The sequence below is a fragment of the Balaenoptera musculus genome, chromosome 11, assembly GCF_009873245.2.
Source record: "Balaenoptera musculus isolate JJ_BM4_2016_0621 chromosome 11, mBalMus1.pri.v3, whole genome shotgun sequence".
Lineage (NCBI taxonomy): Eukaryota > Metazoa > Chordata > Mammalia > Artiodactyla > Balaenopteridae > Balaenoptera > Balaenoptera musculus.
In genome coordinates this window covers 85,195,389-85,219,501 of record NC_045795.1, presented here as the reverse complement: position 1 = coordinate 85,219,501, position 24,113 = coordinate 85,195,389, and positions in this window count along the sequence as shown.

Sequence of the window (24,113 nt, the reverse complement as noted above, 5' to 3'; positions counted from 1 at the left end):
TATTAAATCTAGGTTTGGTATCATGGGCTTTAGCACAAGTGATGCCATTTTGGGGCCTGTGGTTTAATCTGTAACAGTAGGAACACATGGTATAAGCAAAGTTCATTGGTACTTTACATATATTCTTTCTAATTCTCCTGGCAACGTTGCAAGATAGGTATTACTGTTTCATTTTACACATGAAGATAGGTATTACTGTTTCATTTTATACATGAAGAGGCTCAAAGATGTTAAGTAAGTTGTTCAAGGGCATGGTACTAGTAAGGGGCAGAGCTAAGGTTTGAACCCTGATCTGGTTGGCACAAAACCCATGTACTTTCCCTACACGAAATTGTTGTTGGTGGGAAGAACACTGGGCCAAGATGATTTGATAATAGAAGATTTATAAAACTTCTTCCTTTCAAAAAAGGAATAAAGGCAATATAACATGATATAAAAACAAGACAGTTAAAAAAGAAAACAGAACAAAAGATAGTTTAGCATATGTTACATTGGAGTGACAAATTACTTTATGTGAGTCTTGAATTTAGCTGTGAGTGTCCTAGCAGCCAGGTAAAAGGAGTTGAATTACATAATGCTTTCTGTCTTAACAAAGGCAGTGAATGAGCTCGTTTGCAAAGACAAATTTTTCCCTTCCATGATTTTTTAAAATTTATTTTATTGAAGTATAGTTGATTTACAACGTTAATTTCTGCTGTACAGGAAAGCGATTCAGTTATACATATATATACATTCTTTCTCATATTTTTTTCCATTATGGTTTATCACAGGATATTGAATATAATTCCCTGTGTGATATAGTAGGACCTTGTTGTTTATCCATTCCATATATAATAGTTTGTATCTACTAATCCCAAACTCCCTGTCCTTCCCTCTCCACCCCCCAACCCCCTTGGCAACCACAAGTCTGTTCTCTGTGTCTGTGAGTCTGCTTCTGTTTTCCCTTTCATGATTTTATGGAGGGATTTTTGACCTGAGTTCTTTACTAAGAGATGCTCAGTAACCTAATGGTTACTGTGTTCCTTAATCTTTGGTTTTATAGAAATCCAATTAGTTTCATGGAAACTTTGAGGTTGAACTGCATTTGAAGTTGGAAAATATATCATCATTTTAAAAGGTGTTTTATATAGAGAGGATCTGATGGGCATGACTGTTTATTATATAATTCATCTTTATATGCAGCGGGATTAGCATTAAATTGCAGTGTATATGTATAGCTGATTCACTTTGTTATAAAGCAGAAACTAACCATTGTAAAGCAATTATACTCCAATGAAGATGTTTAAAAAAACAAACACATAAATAAATTGCAATTCATTAAGGACATTTAGGCAAAAGGCTGACATAGTATGATGGAGACAGTGCTATTTGGTGATCTAATACAGAGGTTGGCAAACTTTTCCTCTCAAGGACCAGGTAGTAAATATTTGAAGCTTTGTGAGCTATATGGTGACTATTGCAGCTACTCTGTTGTTGTAGAATGAAAGCATCCATAGACGGTACATAAATAAGTGTGGGTGTACTCCAATAAAAGTTTATTTACAAAACCTGGCTGCTGTGGTTTATGGACTTTTGTTTGTTGATCGCTGCTATAACATAATAAAAGATAGAGCTTTAAGATTTAATTTAGTTTAAGATTATATCCCTTTATCCTTGTGTCTCAAATACTAGAATGTCCAAATAAGCTTTGTGTCACAAATAATTCAAGGAGGAATTTTACGGCATGAATGCATATTCTCTATTATTGCTTCATTAAAGTTTACTTCTGTGGCCAGACAGCAAGAAGCAGAGTTTATGTTGTGAAGACGTGGGGCTATAGCACACAGCTGGCCAGGCTGTACCCCCGCAGCGGCTTTCAGCGATGGGAGCTCGGGGCTGTGGAAATCCAGCTAATGCTTCTCTGCATCCACCCAGAGGAGGATCCTTTTTCTAATGTGTCTTTTTCCAATTTGTTATCCACCCAGAGGAGGGATGTCTTTTTGTAATTCCTGTAAGGGCATGGTATGTGCTAACAGAGACCTTGTGAAAACCTACAATCTGACTCACATCCTTCCCGTTTCTGTGGGCTGCCACATAAAAAGCAATCTTGGCATGGCTCTTTATTGTATTTTAAACATCTTTATTGGAGTATAATTGCTTTACAATGGTGTGTTAGTTTTGCTGTATAACAAAGTGAGTCAGCTATACGTATACATATATCCCCATATCCCCTCCTTCTTGGGTCTCCCTCCCACCCTCCCTATCCCACCCCTCTAGGTGGTCACAAAGCACCGAGCTGATCTCCCTGTGCTATGCGGCTGCTTCCCACTAGCTATCTATTTTCCATTTGGTAGTGTATATATGTCCATGCCACTCTCTCACTTCGTCCTAGCTTACCGTTCCCCCTCCCCATGTCTCCAAGTCCATTCTCTATGTCTGCATCTTTATTCCTGTCCTTCCCCTAGGTTCTTCAGAACCTTTTTTTTTTTTTTTTTTTTTTTAGATTCCATATATATGTGTTAGCATATGGTATTTGTTTTTCTCTTTCTGACTTACTTCACTCTGTATGACAGTCTCTCTCGGTCCATCCACCTCACTACAAGTCATGGCTCTTTGATAAGAATTAATTTGAAGCCATAGGGTTTGGCGCCGTATCCCAGGAAGAAGATGCTTTAGGCCTGAAAAAGATTAAGGGAAGCTGTTAACAATTGACTGTTCCAACCGGAACATCTTAAGATGGTGTTTACCCTCTCTGATTTTGGTTTTAGTAAGCCGTCATGAACTTTTTAAAGTTCCTCACCCCCTGGAACGTCTAGGGAAATTACATAATTTATATAATGGGCCATCACTCTCGCAGGGATCCAATGCTGACTTTGGATGACAGATGGTGTGAAGAGTCTTGGATTGTTTAGACTTGTTTTCTGATGAGATTTACCGTTAAACTGGGATCGGTTGTGTAATAATTGTGTTTAAAACTTACTTGTTCTTCATATGACATCAGTGAATCCTGTCTTGCAATTCGTGAAGAATGCCAGCAGAGACTTGTTTTGTTTATTTAGGGGGGTTAATTTAATTATTTTTATTATAAAAATAACCTCAGAGAAATTAAAACAATACTGAAATATGTAGAGGAAAACACCAAAGTCCCTTGTGCTTTCTGGCCTTTATGCAATGCTGAGAAAGAAGTATCCTAAATCAGTGTTGTAAAAAAATGTGTCCTTGTATATTTCCTTCTAATAGTGTTTTGTTCTATTTTTGTATTTACATCTTTAATCTGAGCGGAAGATAGTTTTGAGTGTGCTGCGAGGTAGGGATTTGACTTTTCCAACGAAGGAGTAACCAGTTTTCAATCAAATATTGACTATTCCATTATAAGCAGACGTGCTTTAGGGGCATATCTCATTGTGTCATACAGATAATTAAAAAGTTTAACCTCAAGGGTGGAGATTGAATCAAATCTGTAATTTTTACTGCTTCATCAAGGACATTCATAAGCCCAACTGACATGTTTGTAACTGAAAGTGCATGAGGGTGGTGAATACAGTGACTTCTCCTGCAGTTCAGCATTGCCGCCTGGTTTTGTATCAGGATATCAGAAGTTACACTCACCATTGTCTGTATCATTGGTGTAAATGTCAGCACAAGAAATATGGGGAAAAGACAAGTAGTGTTTTAGTATTATTATGAAGATAATTTTGAGTTTGCAGACCTTCCTGAAACGGTCTCAGGGACCACTGCAATAGCTTATACGTTCCATGAGAATAACAATTCTGTCCATCTTGCTTGTCATTGCATCCCCTGGACCTAGCACATGGTAACACCTTGATGAATATTTATTAAGTGAGTACTTGTTAACCACCTGTATCAATTAGCTTTTTTTGCAATAATTCTGTGTGGTGGATAAGCACAAAATCTCAGTGACGTTATAACAGTAAGCATTTTCTACTCATACATCTGTGGTTTGGCTAGGGTTCTTCTGATCTCAGCTGGGCTCATCTGGGCAAAGCTGCTTCTCACTGCAGGTCTGTGTGTCAGCTGGCGTGGCCGTGTTCCACCTGTCTCTGACCCTCCTTGGGCTAGTGGGCTAGTCAGGGCCGAGTGCAGAGCATTTGTGTGGCAGAGATGCAAGAGAGGAACCAAAAATACCCAAGACCCCTCAAACCTATTATTTAGACTCATATATTTTTGCCAAAACAAGTCACTTGGCCAAGCCCCAAGTCAAGGGACAAGGAGGTGTTATTGTCCACAGTGAGGTCGTGGCAAAAATGTGGATGCTGAGGGATAGGGATAAAGAACTGAGGCCAGACTCCTCTTGGGGGCACCCGTTCATCCCAGTTTGCTGGGATTTTCCCAGTTTTAGCACCGGAAGTCCCACATCGCAGGAACCCTTCAGTCCCTGGCACACTGGAACACAGCTGTCACCCTAACTATTCCCTGGTACACTTTGAGCTGTAATCAGGTTGAGAATTGTATGGTATGGGAGTTGTTCCCATTAAAAAAATTTTTCTCCTTTCTCAAGCACTATAATTTTAGGTGTAAATAAGTATTCAATAGAAAGCTTTTGGTTATAATTGGGGGGGTTCGTGGTAGCAAAAATAAATCTTTCACAATTATTTTAACCCTCCTGGAAAGAAGATATACTCCATGTGTATGTAATCATCAGGTCACACATTAATATAACGATTTTTCCAGAACACATTTTTAATCTACCTACTAAGAAAATTCAATTTTAAATATATACGTAGTTTATCATTTATATGCGATAAACGATGGTAGCAATCTCTTATATTTTGCAAATATCTTTTAACATTTTCTTCAATTCAGTTCATTTTTATATCCTTAATCATAAAACTATAAAAACAAGATGATATTGTTACTGGCACCATGTAATTATGTAACAACTCATTGGGCAAGAAAGAGCACATTTAAAGGAGTGATGTAAGCAAAGGATATATGGGGGGTATTAACGACCTTGGGTATGGAAACTGAGAGGCTGAAACAAATTTATGGGGTTACATTGCATCTTTAGCAGTTAAAAGGCAAGAGGGAAATAATAAATCAGCTGAATTGTTGCAAGAAAATTGAATATTGTGTAGAGAGGTTAACAGAACTACACAGAAATTGAGAGACGTATATGCCTGTTGCTAGAAATGGTAATGAGAATATCGGAAATGAATAGTCCTGCATCGTCCTTGAAATATCATTACCTGTTGTTCAAAAAGCCCTTTCCCATTTGTATTTTTCCTTAATGAAATACATTTGTTTGCATCCTTGTTCGGGGAAATTGTCTGAAATATGTCAGAAATGTTCTCTAATTCCAGTTGAAAATAACAAGTTTCCAGGAGCTCAAAGAGAGACTTTTAAAAATCACTGGTGCTTAAAAATATGCCCTGTTTAAAATGTAGTATTGGAAACCAATGAATCCACTCTTGCTCTCAAAGGAAGATGAATATTTATTAAAAAGATTAACTATCACTACAAAAGGCATCAACGGAAATGTATCAAGAATGAAATAACAGTTAAATATACATTGTATTTTGAGAGTATTTTCATTCAGTTTCATTCTTAGCACAAGCGATTAAATATTTAATGCAGGAGAATAAAGACTTATAACTCCAGCGCCACCAAGATCTCTGTGTAATGAAGTGAAGTCAGCTGGCAATGTCCCGTTTTGAGGGGCAACTTGAAGACATCCACTGAAAATATGTGGATCGTTATAGTATTTACCATCATCATAGCCCTAGAAAGTTGACATAACTATCCTCATTTTACAGATAAAGAAAAGGGTTCAGTGTGGTTAGTGATTAGTTAATCACACAGCTGGTAAGTGTCAACATGGGCATTGTTACCATAATCTCCTGGTTCCAAACCCAGTGTTTTTGCATCTGTATCTCAGTGGGCTCTAAAGGGGGCCAAAAATATACGTCTCTTATAGGCTTCTTCTAGTGCCCTTCTGTTATATATTGATATATCTCTTGTTTCTGTCTGCTCAGTATTCTTCTGATGAGAAACTCCTCTCTTTTCCGTGTCATTGTGGTAAGGCTGGCAACTGTAGTGCCGCACCCACAGACAGACACACTCCCATTACTCTGTTCTACCTCAAGAAGGATTATACTATCACTGTGTCGGGCCACTCGTAATGCTTGTTATTATTCCAGGTGGCATCATTTCCATGAATTTTCCAAATTGGGATAAGACAAGTTACTTTCTCTCTCTCTCTCTCTCAACAATTCAGCTGTCATTTTCCAACCAGCCCCCACTCCCAACTTCCCAACACTGCCCCTTAAAAAGAGCCTCTTTGCATACAAAGAATCAGTCTAACACACAAAGAGAAACAAAGATGAGAGGAGAATGGAAAAAGAGAAACTCCAGAAGGTTCTGTACAAGCCCCGGATCCAGCCATGCTGTACCTTCAGTTGACATGAGTCAAGAAATCTCTTTGATTAAATTTGTTTGAGTTGGGTTTCTACCATTTTCAACTGAAAGTCTCTTGAATACTGTAACTCCCCCTTCTGTGGTCCCATGGCCCTCAGACTTTGTCTTTATTGTATGATGTGTGTTCATACGTGCGTTGTTCTTCCCCATGAAACTGAGAAGTTTTCCAGGATGGAGACCATGCTTATTTGTTTTGTATTCCCAGCCCCTAGCCTCGTGCCTGAACAAAGTGCTTATTCATGATTAGATTCCAGTCAAACAAATCCACAGGAAGCAGATAAACACCCCAATCTGAATATAGCCAATGACATCTTCAGGCACAGAGGAGTCCTGAAAAAATGTTCAACCCCACTAGTGTCCAAGAAATGCAACTTAAAACCACAGAAATGTCACAGCCATTAAGATGGGTAAAATGTGTAATTCAGACAATGACAGGTATTGGTGAAGATGTGGGGAAATACAATCACAGGCTCTTTGTGTTGAGTGAAATCTGGTGTAACCATTTGGAGAACAATTGGGCAAAACCTAGTAAAATTTAAAGTATGCCTATGGTTCGATTCTATATTCCACTCTCAAGGAACCCTCATGCATGCAAGGAAATGTGTGCAAGGGTCCTCACTGCGGCCTTGTCGGAAAAATGGGAAGTCACGTAATATTCCACCATCAGAGGGATGAGAAGTAAGTTGTAGCTGTTCCTAGAATGGGATTTTCCAGAGCTGTTAAAATGCATGAAATAGATCTCCATCTATCAACCTGGATCCACCTCAGTAACATGATGATGAGGCATGGAAAGCCAAACTGCAAGAGGATTTATGGAAAATGATACCATTTACTCAGATTTTTAAAAACCCCAGAGTTCCTGCCATTCCCTCTAATTTTCTTTTTGTTTAAAATGTTCCGTAATAAAGTTTTAGAAGATACTTTATATTGCTTACTGTCACACAGGATGTAGTAAAAGATTTTTAAAAACCCAAAAAACAAATCAGAGTATCTGCTTCATTGTACCTCTGAGGAAGGAGGGAGAAGAGTGTAAAAGAAACTTCTATTGAATCTGTAATTTTTATTTCTTTGGGAAAAAATTCATCTGAAGCAAATATAGCAAAACATTAAGAGTTATTACATGGAGGAGGTAGGTAGATATTTTCCTGTATGTTAGAAAAAAATGTTTTTAAAGAATGAAGATTAGAAAAATCAAACATTAAAATGCAAAAAAATTATTTTAATTAGTAATCAGTGTTCAATCAATTCAGTGGTTTTTGAGGGATTCTTCACCCCAGCGCCCTTTAGCTGCTCCTGGGGAGGAAATGTCTTTCTGTCTGCAAGCATAATGGTCATGGGAGAGAGAGAGGAAGATATAAAACTCGTCTGACCATTTATGATGAACTGAAACCTTAGTTGTAGTGTAGCAATTGAATACAACAGAAAAGGGCATCTGAATTTCTGCTCTGCAGGTTGTGCGAAAGCCACAAGAGCTTTATTTTTATTTATTTTTTTAACCTTCACCAGTACACCTACAAAATCCCATTCACTAGAGCCAGGATTCCATATATACCAGCTGCCTCCTGGGAGACTGGTCATCAGCTGACCTGTTTGGCCTGAGAATCTGAAAGCAGCAGGTTAGTGGGGTTTTACAAAGAAAGGCCTTTCTGAGGGCAGGATACTACTTACATATTCCGTGTTAGGGAAGGGAATTCGGTATCTATAAGTACCGACCTTGATGGTCAAAACGCTTCCCGCTTTGCGAGCAATGGATTCAGTGACAATCAGGTCTATAACCTGGTGGTCTCCACCTGGGCCAGGCACAGCCAACGTCCCTGACAACGTGCATTTGCTGCCGGAGCCTGGGATCAGGCCCCGCCCCGGAGGAGGGAACAGTCTCCCATCTGTGGAAGGTCAGGATGTCAGGAGCCTCAGCACACAGTCCAGAGTCAGAGCAAGGCAAGCAGAGTGGATGCTCTCGGAATAATTGGGGGCTGATCATGCCCCTCCCCCGTCAGGCAGGGGTAGTGAGGGGTACCACCTTTGGGGTGCTTGTCTGTGCCTCTCACCCACCCATATAGCAGGGCAGGGTACGGAGAAGCCCATGATAGCTCAATAGAAAGACTGTGACCCTTTCAGCCGACAGAGGTTGCTCAGAAGAGTGTTACTAAGTGCTTTGGGGTAGCTTCCTTTCCTTTTCTGCCAAGGGAAGAGAAGAGAAAGGGAATCTTATGTCCACACAGGGAGAAGCAGCCAATCAGTGGAATGGCGTGGCCACAGCGGGCTGGGTGAATTGGCAGCAGAAAATCACCGTGTTGGCTCCTGGGTTGACAATGACAATAGTCCAGCAAGAGGGGCCTTGAGATCCTTGGAGTGACACGATCTGAGGCCTGGCTTTGGAAAATCAGCAAGAGAAGCAAAGAACCCAGCGCAGAGAGTGTGAGGGTGAGGGCCAGAGGGGTGGCAATGCCAACCAGAGTTCATGGAAGGAGATACTCTGAATCCAGCCGGAGTGTGAATGCAGGAGACGACTTGACCCTCCGTCTACACTAATTAACTGGCCACTTTTACTTGAGGCTACTGCCATTGGTCACCAAGAACCCCAACTTCCTGTGTCTGGTTCATCATTAAATTAACAGAAGCAAGGGAGGAGTGGACCTTGATTTGTAATTACCTGGACATCTTGCTGCTTTAATTTTTGTTTCACATAAGAAAAAAAGGAATCCCAGGGTTCCTGCTCCATCTTGGATAACCAGGATGAGGTCTTTCAGGTCCAATTCTTCAGAGCAAAGCCTCCTCCAAGCAAACAAACTTTTAACTCACTAACAATGACTGCCTCCTGAGGTTTAGTATCAACTTCTTGTGTCTTTACCCTGTCCCATCAAAAACCACTTTCCAAGAAAAGATGTTGGGGAGAAGAAAAGGAGAAGAGGGAAGAAAGCTCATCCAGTCACATCTTTACAGCACGCAGACAGAGGCAGCTATACTAGACAGCAAAGTGGTGACTGCCCATGGCTCTCATGAGCAAAGTGTCACTAGAATAGGGACTTTCAAATGTCTGTGATAGCGACCACAGTGAGAAAAACATTCAACACTGAGATCAGTACACATGCACGTGTGCACGTACACACACCTATATTTATGAAACGATAATTACAATTATTACTCTAAATCTGATGTTTTCCATTCTATTCTATTTAATTTTAAAAATGCCAATCTTGATCTCTAACTTTACTTCATAACCCAGTGGATCACAGACCACAGTTTAAAAACCTTTGGTCTAGACCCAAGTCCTTGAACTAGAATGTCATGTGCACTTTTGCAGCCGCTCAGATAAGAGTGAAATAGTCACTGTCTGTCGACAGTTTCCTGCTTCATAAATACAAGTGTGGTTTGAGGAACGAATATGATATAAATATGAATGTATTTCTAAGACCTTTTATTTCCAGGAGAGAGATGTTACACTGCACATTATGAGATATTTTCATAGAATAATTAAAAATAATTATGCTACCAGGTAAAACGTTAAATGTATGGCATATCCCTTCAACATATGAGCAGTTTCCAAAGCCTGCACTCTTGTAAACATGTTACTGGATGCCTTTCACTCCATAGTAAGTGAATTTACTGAATGCGTGATTCCTCTCTCTCTGTCTCATAGACACACACACACACACACACACACACACGCACACCCACATGCACACATCTTGTCTACCCCAGCTCTCAGAACTCAGGCACTACATTGCAATAGTACTTGCTATGATACTTTGTAAATTAAATGCCAACCCCTGTAACAGTGAATTACCTACTGAAAAAGTGGTGATACCTACTGACAAAAATGCTCTAGAGTTGGGGAGCTTTTGACAAGTTTACAAATTTCATATCAGATCGTGCAGACAAAACCCGGTGCCTTTGAAAGGCTGCAGCCTGGCTTGAGGGGGGCTTTCTCTCAAGGGTCCTCCTGATTCCAGAACCACCACATCATTTGCATATGCTGGCTCAGCCCATCCTTATATGGATGTCTGAAGGAAGGAGGACAGACGTTGTGATTCTCAACGTGCAATTGTGGAAACTGGGCCGCAAAGGAGTTAGTCAATCTGGGTGAAACATCCTGTTTTCCATTTCCAGTTGCAGGAAGGAATCTAGCCTCGGTGCTGTGTGTGCAGTGACACTGATTGCATCATGGTTTGGACTGGAAATAAGGTGGGGTCAATCTGGAGGGAAATGGTTGAACAAATATTCGTGCCTATACTATCTATACTATAAAATATTATGCAACTATTTTAAATCTGAACGGTGGCTTAGGTGTAAAGTTACTCACAAAAAAAGTTGAAGAAAAATTTGTTTAATATAATCCCATTTTTTAATTTAAAAAGAAAGGAGTACAGTGTATTGGGGTAAAATTACTTGCAGGTGTTCACAGGAGGCTGGTGAAAAATAAAGACAGATATATACGAAATGGTGAATATTAGTTATTTGAAGAGGGATGGGCTGTAGGGATGGTCAAGGAGATGTAGGGGTGAATAATTGTTTTGTTGTATAATTTCATTTCTTTCAAAGAGCACTACTTTTAGAATTTGAAAAATCTGACAAAGAATATTTAAAACAATGAAAGAAAATTATCTTTCATCTAGTTCTATTTTAGGTAAAGTGACCTTCCCAAGGTCACCTAGGTTGAAAGGGGCAGCCTGAGGACTAGAGCGCATGTTTTTTAATCCAGTGCTGTACCCTCAATGCTCCAGCTATCTCTCGGAAATCAAGTGTGTGTAAAATTTAATCAAGTGTGTGTAAAACTTTATCCCCTTAAAACTAGTGTTGGGGGACTTCCCTGGTGGCACAGTGGTTAAGAATCCGTCTGCCAATGCAGGGGGACATGGGTTCGAGCCCTGGTCTGTGAGGATCCCACACGCTGCGGAGCAGCTAAGCCGTGCGCCGCAGCAACTGAGCCCATATGCCACAACTACTGAATCCCGTGGGCCTAGAGCCCGTGCTCCACAACAAGAGAAGCCACCACGATGAGAAGCCCATGCACTGCAGCGAAGAGTAGCTCCCACTCGCCGCAACTAGAGAAAGCCTGCATGCAGCTATGAAGACCCAACGCAGCCAATAAATAAATAAATTAAATAAATAAATTAAACAAACAAACAAACAAACAAAAACTAGTGTTGGGTGAATACACAGAGTAAAGCACAGAATAATGCCCTATAAGAAAACACGGCCCAAATTGTTGTTGTTACCACACAGTGTTTAATGCAATGTAAGCATGCGAGTCAGGTATCACAGTAGCTCTTGAAGAAATGTAATGCTGACAGTATTTGGCAATAAAATAATAATCACTGTGTGTATCTCTGATGAAATGAGATTTAATCCATTTGAGCTCCTAATTGTCTGCCACACTACATTAAAGATGGATACAAACATTGTCTCCACTGCTCAGAAATATGAAATTCAAAGCAATATGCGCAATGTCTTGGAATCAGCTAGCTTAATGAAGCAGCAAATTAGACCTTTCTATCTCTTTATTTAACATCCAGTTCCATGAATTTATCAGAGTTCATTACAGAGGTGCAAAATTTAAAGAAATGCCGCGAAATTCATTTATGATTAGAACTAATGACTTTGAAAAAGGCTTCTCATATTTTTAGAGAGCCATTATTTATTATTGAATTTATATGGCTTTGGGTAATAAATGTTCAGTGTTCTCACTTCTGTTATTTATAGTTTGGATTTTATAATACAGCCACACACACAAAAATCTCATATAAAGAAATCAACTTTTTCCCCCAAACACAGCAGTGACATTCAGAAGAGCAATGGCAAAGCCTTCTTGTTGACCTATAGGTGGTTTTCATTTCTGCGGGGAGGGATTGCCCCTAGGGTACATTTGGCAATGTCTGGAGACATTTTTGGTTGTCACAACTCGGGGAAGGTGCTACTTGCATCTAGTGGATAGAGACCAGGGATGCTGCTAAACATCCCATAATGTACAGACAGCCCCCACAGCAAAGACTTACCCAGACCCAAATGTCAGTAGTGCCAAGACTGAGAAATCCTAACCTATATCAGTGTGCTTCATTAAATAATGCCCCATTTAATCCAATGTTTTCTTTCTTTCTTTCTTTCTTTCTTTATTTATTTATTTTTGGCCGTGTTGGGTCTTCGTTGCTGCGCGCAGGCTTTCTCTGGTTGCGGCGAGCGGGGGTTACTCTTCGTTGTGGTGCGTGGGCTTCTCATTGCAGTGGCTTCTCTTGTTGCAGAGCATGGGCTCTAGGCGTGTGGGCTTCAGTAGTTGTGGCTCACAGGCTCAGTAGTTGCAGCACGCAGGCTCTAGAGCACAGACTCAGTAGTTGTGGCGCACGGGCTTAGTTGCTCCACGGCATGTGGGATCTTCCCGGACCAGGGCTCGAACCATGTCCCCTGCATTGGCAGGCGGATTCTTAACCACTGCGCCACCAGGGAAGTCCCTAATCCAATGTTTTCTTAAAAGAGATCACTTTCCATCTTGTCCCATAGATTGAGAGCAAGACCAATGGAAAGCATGAATCTGGCTCACATGATTTGTTCCCTGATAGTTATATTAATAATGACTTTAGCATCTGTAATAAAGATGATAGAGTTGAAGGCTAAAGTGGGACCCTTGAATGTAGATTAAGGAAATTAATTTGCACAAGCATTTATATTATTTTCAAGCAGATATCTTTTCCATTTTAAACCAAAAGCATCTGATTATCTAATAGGTTTTCAAGCGGTTAGCAGTTTGGTTCAAAGTGTTTAAAAGAAATCTGCTTGGGATTCCGATTTAGATAAGAAGAGTCTATTTCCAGAGTAAAAAACGATGGCAAACAGCAGGAAGATCTAAGGGTCTGATTCACTGTAACATGCATTTGCCTAGGACATTATTTATGGTCAGGTTCAAGGTAGAAATTCCACACTTTTGATAGAGATAGTTTTGATTTCAATATTGCTGAATTTCTTTTTTAATATTAGACTTACCTCTTGTTTTAATCTGTCTCTCGTATGCATGCATGGGGAAATCTGGTTAATTGAATGTAACTTGGTACTTTTATAATCCCTATGATAACAATCATCAAAGTTTTTATGGGTCTTATTTATTTAAAGGAAAATCTAATCAATTGTGAAGTGACCCAAAGAAGAAGAATGAAACTGAAATTCTTCTCATCCAAAGAAAATGACAATTAAATACCAAAAAACCCAAGAAGATTAGAATCTCAATTTGCTAAACTTCTTGAGAACTAGGGTGTTCTGAAGGAAACGTTTAATATCTAACATATTCACTCTACTTAATGAGATCGAAGAATAAGTGAACATATAATTGAAGCATTCATAATTTAAGGATTGTGTAATGCAGTATTTCTTATGGTGAGAGGACTGGTTTAGTGGTTATGTATTTATTGTCATTTATTTTTAGGAAAACAAATGTTACTAGCATACCAAATGCATGATTTCACTAATATTACTGCTCTCAAAAATAATGAAGTAGTTCTAGGTGTTAGGCCCAACTAGATTTAAAGACAAATATTGAGACTTCCCTGATGGCACAGTGGTTAAGAATCTGCCCGCCAATGCAGGGGACACGGGTTCGAGCCCTGGTCCAGGAAGATCCCACATGCCACGGAACAGCGAAGCCCACGAGCCACAACTACTGAAGTCCGGGCACCTAGAGCGCGTGTTCCACAACAAGAGAAGACACGACAATGAGAAGCCCGCGCATCACAACGAAGAGTAGCCCCAGCTCGCCGCATCTAGAGAAAGCCCGCATGCAGCAACAAAGACCCAATGCAGCCAAAAAATAAATAAATTTATTTTTTAAAAAAAGACAAATATTAAGTAAATAACAGTATAGATGGTACTCAGATGTGGTAAAAATTGTGATGGGTATGCACGTGAATGTAATCCTGGGGCAGTATTTCAAAGTCATCATTCTGAACATTTATTGTATCGCATTTTGGGTGAACAGAGAAATAAGGGTGGAGGCATAATGACCTCAGCATACGTCATTACATTGGCTTTTACAATTAACACTTAATGTTGATTGGGCCCTTGTGATCAAGCCCCGTAACATTTATATAGTGCTTACTACATGCCACGACGTTACTTACTTGTTTGTTTGTTTGTTTTAATTCATTTAATCCACGTAACAATTCCATCAATTCAGTTACAGCTAGTACATGGTAGAACTGAGATTTGCACCCAAGTGCCTGCCTCTAAAATCTGTACTCTTAACATATATGCAATACTGCGTCTCTCGTGACCAAAACAAGTGCCACACGCTGTGTCAAGGGCTTTCACGTATTATCTCATTTAATCCTCACTGTTTTCTTCTGCCGAGCCCCATTATCTTATTGGATACATGAGGCTGGTGGGGAGAGCCGACTCTTTTCTTACTAAGTTGTGCAGATGGATAAATTTCCAATTACCTGAGATTCTTAAGTCAGTGAAAACCAAAGTGGGGAGGATACAAGACAAGCCACTGAGATGTGAGAAGGAAAAAAAAAGGTAGAATTTAGTTAACATTTATTTCTTATATCACTCGTTTAAAGTTCATTCTTTGTGATGGTTATAATGTCTTTATCCATCAATGCAATAGCGTGCAGCGTAATTTATAAATAGGTATACATATATTAGGAATGCTTGAGCAAAAATTTTATACTGATGAGTAAATATTTTTCAGTAATTCCAGATTTTCTCCCTACCTGGGCCATTCCCTTGGCATACACAAGTCCACTTGGAAACTTACACGGTCTCCTTAAAGCCTATATGTATGTATGAGTTCACTTACTCTGCACATTTAAATTCATTTACTCAGCACATTGTCACTAATTGCTGGGGATTATCTCAGGCATGAAAGAATATGTCATTTTAAGCTTTCATCCACAAGACAAAACCAAGCAAAATAGCTAATCAATTCAGAGAAAATATCCCATTGCCTAAAGGAATCCAAGAGGGTAGATGAATGAGCCATTTGGGTATCTGTTGAACAAACATTCATATAGACTTGTGCTAGATGTGGTGGGTGCCACACCCATGTGGCTCTGTTCTCATGTGTCTGATAGTCCAGCCCAGCCATTAAGAGCTCAAATTCCTGGCTCTTTGACCTTGGGCAGGTTACACAGCCTCTCTCTGTTCAGGCATTCTCATTTGTACAATGGATATAATAACAGTACCCACCTCAAAGGATTGTGGTGAAGGAGTAACTAAATTAATATACTTCAAATACTTACCAAAGTGGCATCCACAAGGCACCATATTCTCATTACTGTGTGTGGTGGCTCATTTTATGTGTCAACTTGGCTAAGCCCTGGTGCCCAGATTATTTGGTCCAACATTATTCTAGATGTGAAGGTATTTTTGATGAGATTAACATTTAAATCAATAGACCTTGAGTAAAGCAGATTATTCACAATGTGGATGAGTCTCACCCAATCATTTAAAAGCCTCAGTAGAGAAAGACTGACCTCCCCCAGGGAGGAGGAATTCTGCCAGCAGATTGCCTTTGGTCTCTAACTGCAGCTCTTCCCTGGATCTCCAGCCTGCTGTTCTACCCTACCGATTTTGGATTTGCCAGCTTCCGCCATCATGTAAGCCAATTCCTTAAAATCAATCGCACAATCAACATACATACACGATATATACATACATATACATACAACATATACATACATTCCGTTGGCTCTGTTTCTCTGGAGACCCTGGCTAATACACCATGGGATAATGGTAGCTACCATTTATTAAGCCCTTCCTACATATTATTCAGCACTTCAAATATGATCTCACTTAATTCTTCATAAAAGCCGTATGACCCCCATTTTACAAACGAGAAAACAGCCTAAGAGAGGGAAGTGTCTTGCCCAAGGTCATCCCAGTGAATCTGTGACAGAGGCAGAATTCATTGCCCTTCCCAACTCCTCTCCTCAAGTAAATGCCATCAGAGTTTAATTTAGGATTAAAAGGTTAGGACAGCTGGTTCTGGGTGGAGTGATTTGTCCTCAGCCTGCCCACAAGGCTGGGTGACAGGAATAATTACATGGCTGTTTTACAATACTTTTCAAGCTATTGAGAGATACTAAATGCCCAATAATAAATGCAAAATGATTTTTGCCCGTCACTAATTGTAATTCTTGCCAGAATTGAACTGCGGAACTACTTTAGCGAAGGCATTCACGATACCATAGAAGCCAACTAGACCTCAGAGAACGTGGAGACCATCAAATCCCCGTATTACGAGGGCTGCCTAGCAGAGGGGAGGAATGTTAGCATCTTAAGTGAAATTACACAAGGTTTTAAGAAGACCAACTGTGGTTTTCGAGGGGAAGAAATACCTTTTTTGAGTTAGACGAGGGATTGGGTATTTGATAATGAACTTTCAACACCTCCCCTCCACATCAGTGGAGCACATTATGGATTTAGCAAATCCAATCAGGCCTCTCCAGTAAGTAAGTCTGATTATTGAACGAAGCTTATCAGAGGGTTCACCAAGGGCATTTAAACCAGTGCTAGTACCATCAGGCAAAACCAAATTAGCTAGCATTCACAAACAATTTCCTTTTATGTGCAAAGCTGTTTCTAAAAAGAAACTTCAGAGTTCAAAAGAGCTGTGAGGGAATATTTTTACAATCTGTTCCACTGGGTAACAGATTGAATTTAGCCTCAGCTGGTGATTTTGGTCTCCTTAATTATTGGCAATAACAACACTTTAAATTGATATGGTGCTTTTAGCTTTGCAAAAGATGGTCAGGTTCATTTATCAGCTGATCTACTTTGTTGTCCTGTGCTATAATTTTCAACTGATAGTCCAAGACTGCAGGCTAACACATTATAAAAAAGGCCATGCTAAGAAGTGTTGTTAGTGTCTCTTTTTTTCTAAGCATAATTTAGGTGATGATGACATGATCTAAAGAAAATGTTGGAGGACTTCTCTGGTGATTCAGCATTTAAGACTCCATGCTCCCAATGTAGGGGACCTGGGTTCAATCCCTGGTCAGGGAACTAGATCCCACATGTCACAACTAAAAGATCCCACATGCCACAACTGAGACACAGCATAGCCAAATAAATAAATAAATAGATAGATATTAAAAAAAAAAGAAAATGTTGGTATCTGGTACAACTTATCTAGTCCCCAGTGACATAAAATATGAAAGTAAATGAATATAGTATACTTGATAATGTAATAAAAATTTTTTAAAAATTTCACAGCACTTTCTAAGTATAAAAATGAAAACCAAAGCCAACTAGGAATGACTGAGGTACTTTCTTTGCTGTACATTTCTCTCTGAGTCTAAAGAATTGAGAATTTACTGTACTCTACCGCTTCCCTAAAATACTAGAACAGGATTAAGAGCAAGGGTCTTAAAATTGGCTTTTGAAAGGTTCAGGCTGTGCCTGGGTATAGAAGCATCTTTGGTTTATAAAAAATATTCATATACTCACCATAATAAGAAAGTGATAGTTAGGTCTGCAAACCCTTCAACTATAAAACTTGCTAAATGGTGTTTAAAACCGCAGGAGAGCCTTGGTCTATATATCTTGTATTACTGGTTTGTTTTTTTTTTTAATTTTTTTTATTATTATTATTTTTAAATTTTTTACTTTATTTTATTTATTTATTTATGGCTGTGTTGGGTCTTCATTTCTGTGCGAGGGCTTTGTCTAATTGCGGCAAGTGGGGGCCACTCTTCATCGCGGTGCACGGGCCTCTCACTATCGCGGCCTCTCTTGTTGCAGGAGCACAGGCTCCAGACACACAGGCTCAGTAATTGTGGCTCACGGGCCCAGTTGCTCCGCGGCATGTGGGATCTTCCCAGACCAGGGCTCGAACCCATGTCCCCTGCATTGGCAGGCAGGTTCTCAACCACTGCGCCACCAGGGAAGCCCTTGTATTACTGTTTTGAATTGTATGAGATAAGATTATATGGTATAGTTCTAAATTATGTGACAAAAGAAGGCAAAATTTCTTAAAATATATGAGGCTCTGAACTTATATTTAGATATTTCACTATATAAAAAGACAAGTTTGCAAAATGAAATTAGTAGAGATATGCTTATGCAATTTTTAAAGGTAAATCAAGGAACTAAGGTATGTGATGTGGATTTCCTATCAGGAATAAGACATGAAGATAAATTAGTCCTTGAAAGGAACCTGTATACATAAAATATGTACTGGATTATATCCTTCCATGTTTGAAAAGAAAAAGGCATTATCAAATAACTATAAATGACATATGGCTACGTCAGAATCAATTTTTATAGTACAAAATTTTATACCAAAATTGCAAAAACTTCTGTCTATAATTACTGGTTTTGTGTAGTCCACTTAGCAAGAGAAAGAATCTCTGAGAAAGGGGTATAGATCAAGCAGAAGGTTGGCTACTGAGTTATCTGTGGTCACATAGATAATATTGGATTTGTCAGGAGAGTTTATATTTTCTAAGAACATTTCCATTATGTAGGAGTCATTGACCCTAAGATACTTACTCTTTCATAATAGTAAACATGTCTTCATGAGTAGATTTTATTATTTATTTTAACATATCAGCTTCCCCTCTGTGTGAGTGAATTACAGTTTCCTGCCCCATTGAAGCCAAGCGTGGTCCTGTGGCTTGCCTTAGCCAATAAAATGCTGGTGAAAATGATGGCTGTTACTTCTGAGCAGAATCTCTGAGTCATCATGTACTTTCCCCATTGCTCTTTTCTTTCTGCCATCATAGAAGCTGCATTTTAGAAAGGTCTTCCTGTAGCTTAGGTTACAGAGTGACGAGCCAGAACCAGATGTGATCATCTCTGCCATCTGAAGGGACTGTTTATCCATTAATATTTAATGTAGTTATCCACATGATTTCATTTAGTTATAGCATCTTATTATTTTTTTTCTGTTTTCCCCTCTGCCTTCTGTTCCTCTTTTTCTCTTTCCTGCCTTCTTTCTGGTTATGTTGTGGAAGCTCTTGATTCTCTCATATTCTTACAAAGAGTGTTGATGATTTTGTTTTAGCAGGCAGTGAACTTGGACAGACTCAGACTCTGAACTCTGTGTTGCCTGTGAAGGACAGAAGCTCAGATTTCAATTTTCTTCTCTTAGCTGTCCTCCAAGCTATTTTGAGTGTGCCCCATGCATACGTTGTTCAGAGCTCAGAGACTTGGCCAAAGTTTATGCAGAGAATTTGAGGCTCCTTTGCTCTGGCTCTCTCTTTTCTGGGATTCCCTCCTCACTCTCCAGCGCCAGAACCTTTGGTTCTTCAGGCCAGAAAGACAGCAGATTTTCTAGTGAAGCTACATTTAGGCCACCTGTGCTGTGACTGCAGCCTGTTGTCAGATGAAGCCATAAAAAGGGGAAACTCGTGCTCTGATGGTGCCTCTTCCAAATTTTGACTCCTTTCGAAATCTGCCTGCTTTGCTCACTCTCCACGTAGTTGCTTTTTTATGTATCTTGTTCAGGCTTCAGCCTTGTTATCTGTGGGAAGAGCAGTCAATTAGGAACCTACTCTGCCGTCCTGGAGATAGAATTCTCTAAAGCCTGTTCTGAGATAGGTATATAATGAGAATTAGAATTAAGCTTTTCTGATTGAAAGCTATTGAGATTTGAGGGTATATTTGTTTCTTCAACGTAAGTTACCCTAAACAGACTAATTAGCCAGCTAGGGCAATCTGGAATATTACCAGCCATTTCACACTTGTAAAATCTATTCAAGGACAAATGAATTTCCCCAAATCATTCTGACTTTATGAGTTCTGCTTTTTACTTATCCTGTAAAGATATTTTAAGTGGAACTCTTTCCTTCTTAATTTCCTCTGTAGTCATGAAGAATAACGTCCATAATATTTGAAAGACATTCTGTATCCCACTTCTCTGCACTCCATCCTTATCACTGTAATCACAGGGTTTGGAAACCAGGATTCAGTATCTAACTTGAATGCATATCTACCATATCGAGTCACTCACTGGTAGAATTGGGCCTGGTAAAATTATGAAATATTTCATTTAAAATTATTGTATAATTAATTGATTTCTGCTAAAACATCTAACATAAAGAAAGCTGTAGAAAGCAGAGATACAAGCAAATTAGGCAAAGGAAAGTGCTTTTCTTGGGATTGCCATTTCAATGTTTATCTCCCCTAAAAATGATTCAGTAGAAAGTAGGTCTTTCTTCCTACAATGAAGCCAAACGTGTCTTTGGCATAGATGTTGTATATTATATATGATAGTACCTTCAGTAAAAATGCAAGCTTCTGTTATACAAGCTTCAAAGTTAGACATACTTCTCTCTCTTACTTGATTAAAACCATGAAGAAAAAATATATGTACCCATACATACACACAAACACACACATATATTTATTTATTTTTTTCCCTAAGCTGATTACTTTGCAGTGTAGGATCTAATTGGTAATAAAATTTCTTCATAAAAGTCTATAGGAGAGCTGTAGATTAGAAAAGTCTTTTTGAAATGCGTCACAGTCTCTGAGCATTGTCGATTTCCATTTAAATTACAAGTCTGGGAGGCTGACCACAGGAGATGTCTTATAGTCATCCTTACAACTTGCTTCGTATTTGAACCCTCATCTATAATTATTTCGTAACTAGTCTGAACTCATGTCCCTGCAGCTCAATGTACTATTTCTATTTTATTATTTTTCCTTTACGTATTTTCATCAGATTCTTTCAACCCTTTATTCAACCAATATTTTTTGAATGGCAACTTTGTGCCAAGCTCTGAAAATGCAGGAACGAACAGGACAAAGTTTCAGCTTTCATGGTGCGTCCATTCTGGAGGGGAGACAGATGACAAATAAGCACACAAATTACATCATTTCAAGTTTGCAAAAGATCCTGTAAAGAAACGTAAAGCAGAATAAAACCCACTGGAACTCTCCTTTGCCCTATAATTTCTTTATCTTTGCATCATCACTAATCACAGTGACTTTCTGAATTGTAAGTAACCCCTGCACAAGAGATTGGTGGTTTACCCACAGGTTGCTTCTACACACCCCAAACCCAACCAGCTCCATGGACATGGCTCTCCACAGGTACACCGAAAACCTTGTTTTTAAATCCATTGAACACTTCATGCTCATTTTCTGAGTTGACTGCTCTGCAGCCTGTGACACTGTTCCCCCTTTCCTTAGAAAGCCCTCCTGCCCTGGGGGCGTCTCTGATCATGCTTTCTCAGCTTTCTTGGGAGACTCCTGTTGTCTGGCCATCCAGTCATTATACACTGGCACCACATTTAGATTCTCCCATGGGGCAGGCACTGTGTTTTCCCCTATGAAAGTGCTTGTCACGCAGCATGGTGATTGCTGTTTGACTATCTTTCCCACTAGACAGGAAGTTATTCACTATTGTATCTCCAGCACCGGGCACATAGCTGACACATAAGGGTCCAATAAATATTTGATGAATGATTGAGTAAATGAATATATGTTTTCAAAAGGGGATGATTTTATGAAACAGTGTACACCAGCAATAAAATTGTGCTAGTGTTCAAATATTTCCTAAGAAAGATTTAGTATATATATATATTTTTTAAAACAACTGAAGCATGTTCCATTCTGGTTTTTTTCTCTTCATTGTGAACCTTCATAGCAGTAAATACTATATACTTTAATGGTTAGGTTTTATGGCTAGGCATAATTTTGGCTCCAGAGCCAGACTGCCTGTGTTTAAATCCCAGCTCTCCCATTGACCTGTTTTGGAGTGTTGTGTGTGTGTGTAACTTTGACATGTACCTGGACATCGGTTTCCTCATCTGAAAAATGAGGTTAATAATACTCTCTACCTCATAAGATTGTTAAGAAGAATAAATAAGTAGAATAATTCAAGATATTGGTACAAGGTTTGACACACAGTGGTGAGTAATCGTTGTCACTGTTACCATTATTATTTGAAGAAGGCACTTTTAGTATCACCTCCTAAATAATTTTGTACTCCATTAGGTAGGATGTTTCTGGCTTCAGGGTAGCAAGAAGTCCATCCTAAATGACTTAAACAATAAGGAAATATATTATCTGACATTAGAGGAAAGGGTGGAACCATCAGTAGTTCAAAGATACCGGGACGGATGGCGTGTGATTGGCTCAAATGGCTCAGGATTCACTCTCAGAGCCTAGTCTTGGGTTACATTCCCCTAAGTCAGGGGACACGTAGGATGGTGAATACTTGACCAGAATGTGGCTTCTGTTAGGAAGTAACATAAGAGGGAATAGAGGCTAATTGGACAACCATCTATGTTTACCACATGTACTACTGCTGTCAGAAAATATGGAGATGCCCTATTAATCAAGAGGATTAATTCTAACATGTTGCATTGTGCTTAGAAATTAAGTTTCCAGATGTAAAAAACAACAACAACAAAAAAAACAAGTGAAAGTATATATATATATTCGTAACTATTATTTATTGAGAGATTATTTTGCACCAGACACTATGTTAAGTTCTTTACATTCACGGTTTCTTTCAACCTTCACCAACACCCTCACTCATTTAATCAGCAAATACTGAGCACTAGCTGTAATCGAGGCACTGTCTAGTCACTGGGAATATAGTAATGGTCAAAAAAAGACCAAGACCTGGCCTTCAAATGCCCCACAGTCTATAAACAGGAAAGTGCAACCAAAAAGGATTGAGTGAATTGCCCTGGATCACAGAGCTTGAATGTGGCAGAGCTGGGATTTGAATGTAGGGAGTTCTACGCCAAAGCCAAGAATGGCTTGTGGCAGGAAAATATTTACTTGGCCCCAAGGGGAAATCGTATAAACGTGAGGTAAGAGGTTAACTGAAATTCAGACGCAGCACTTAGCCCGTGCTGGGCTCCCTTCTTCAAGCCTGTGCTTCTGAGGGAGGGCTTTCTATGGCTTCAAGGAGATTTGGTGGAGGAGGTAGGCACCATGACCTGAAGCAGCATCACCACGGACGAGTACCCAGAACGACGAAGGGCAGACAGCAGGCCAGGGGTGGGCCCACCCACACCAGGGCTTATGTACGTGAGCAGACCCCATGAGCCCTGAGGCCCTGAGAGCTCTGCACGGGAAATGAAGGCACCCCGTAGGGGCTCATCCTTCTTCCCTGACCCCCAGCTCTCACGTGTAGTAACTTCAGTCAACCTTCCCTGGAGCTTTGCTCTGTCATAACCGGTGCAGCCAGCCTGCTTACAAAAGAGAGAGTTTTGTGGCATCTTGGTAGGGTGAGACTTCCGGACTTCTGAGTGGGAACTTAAACTAATGGAAGAATGATACACATTTTAAAAACTTGGTCTTTCTCATAGCATATTGATCCATGCCCTCAAATTTAAGTGAGAATTGTGATAACCAACTTTGGTCATTATTTTCAATTTGTTTCACGCCACAGAATCAAACCTCCACAGAGATGAGATGCTAATTGTTACTGACTCATATGAACTTGACTGAATTCAAATGTGTCTTTTCTCTAGGACTGGTGGCTTGATCAAGTTTAATGCTGTATTTTTTTTTAATTAATTAATTACTTTATTTATTTATTTATTTTTGGCTGTGTTGGGTCTTCATTTCTGTGCGAGGGCTCTCTCTAGTTGCGGCAAGCGGGGGCCACTCTTCATCGCGGTGCGCGGGCCTCTCACTATCGCGGCCTCTCTTGTTGGGAGCACAGGCTCCAGACACGCAGGCTCAGTAGTCGTGGCTCACGGGCCCAGTTGCTCCGCAGCACGTGGGATCTTCCCAGACCAGGGCTC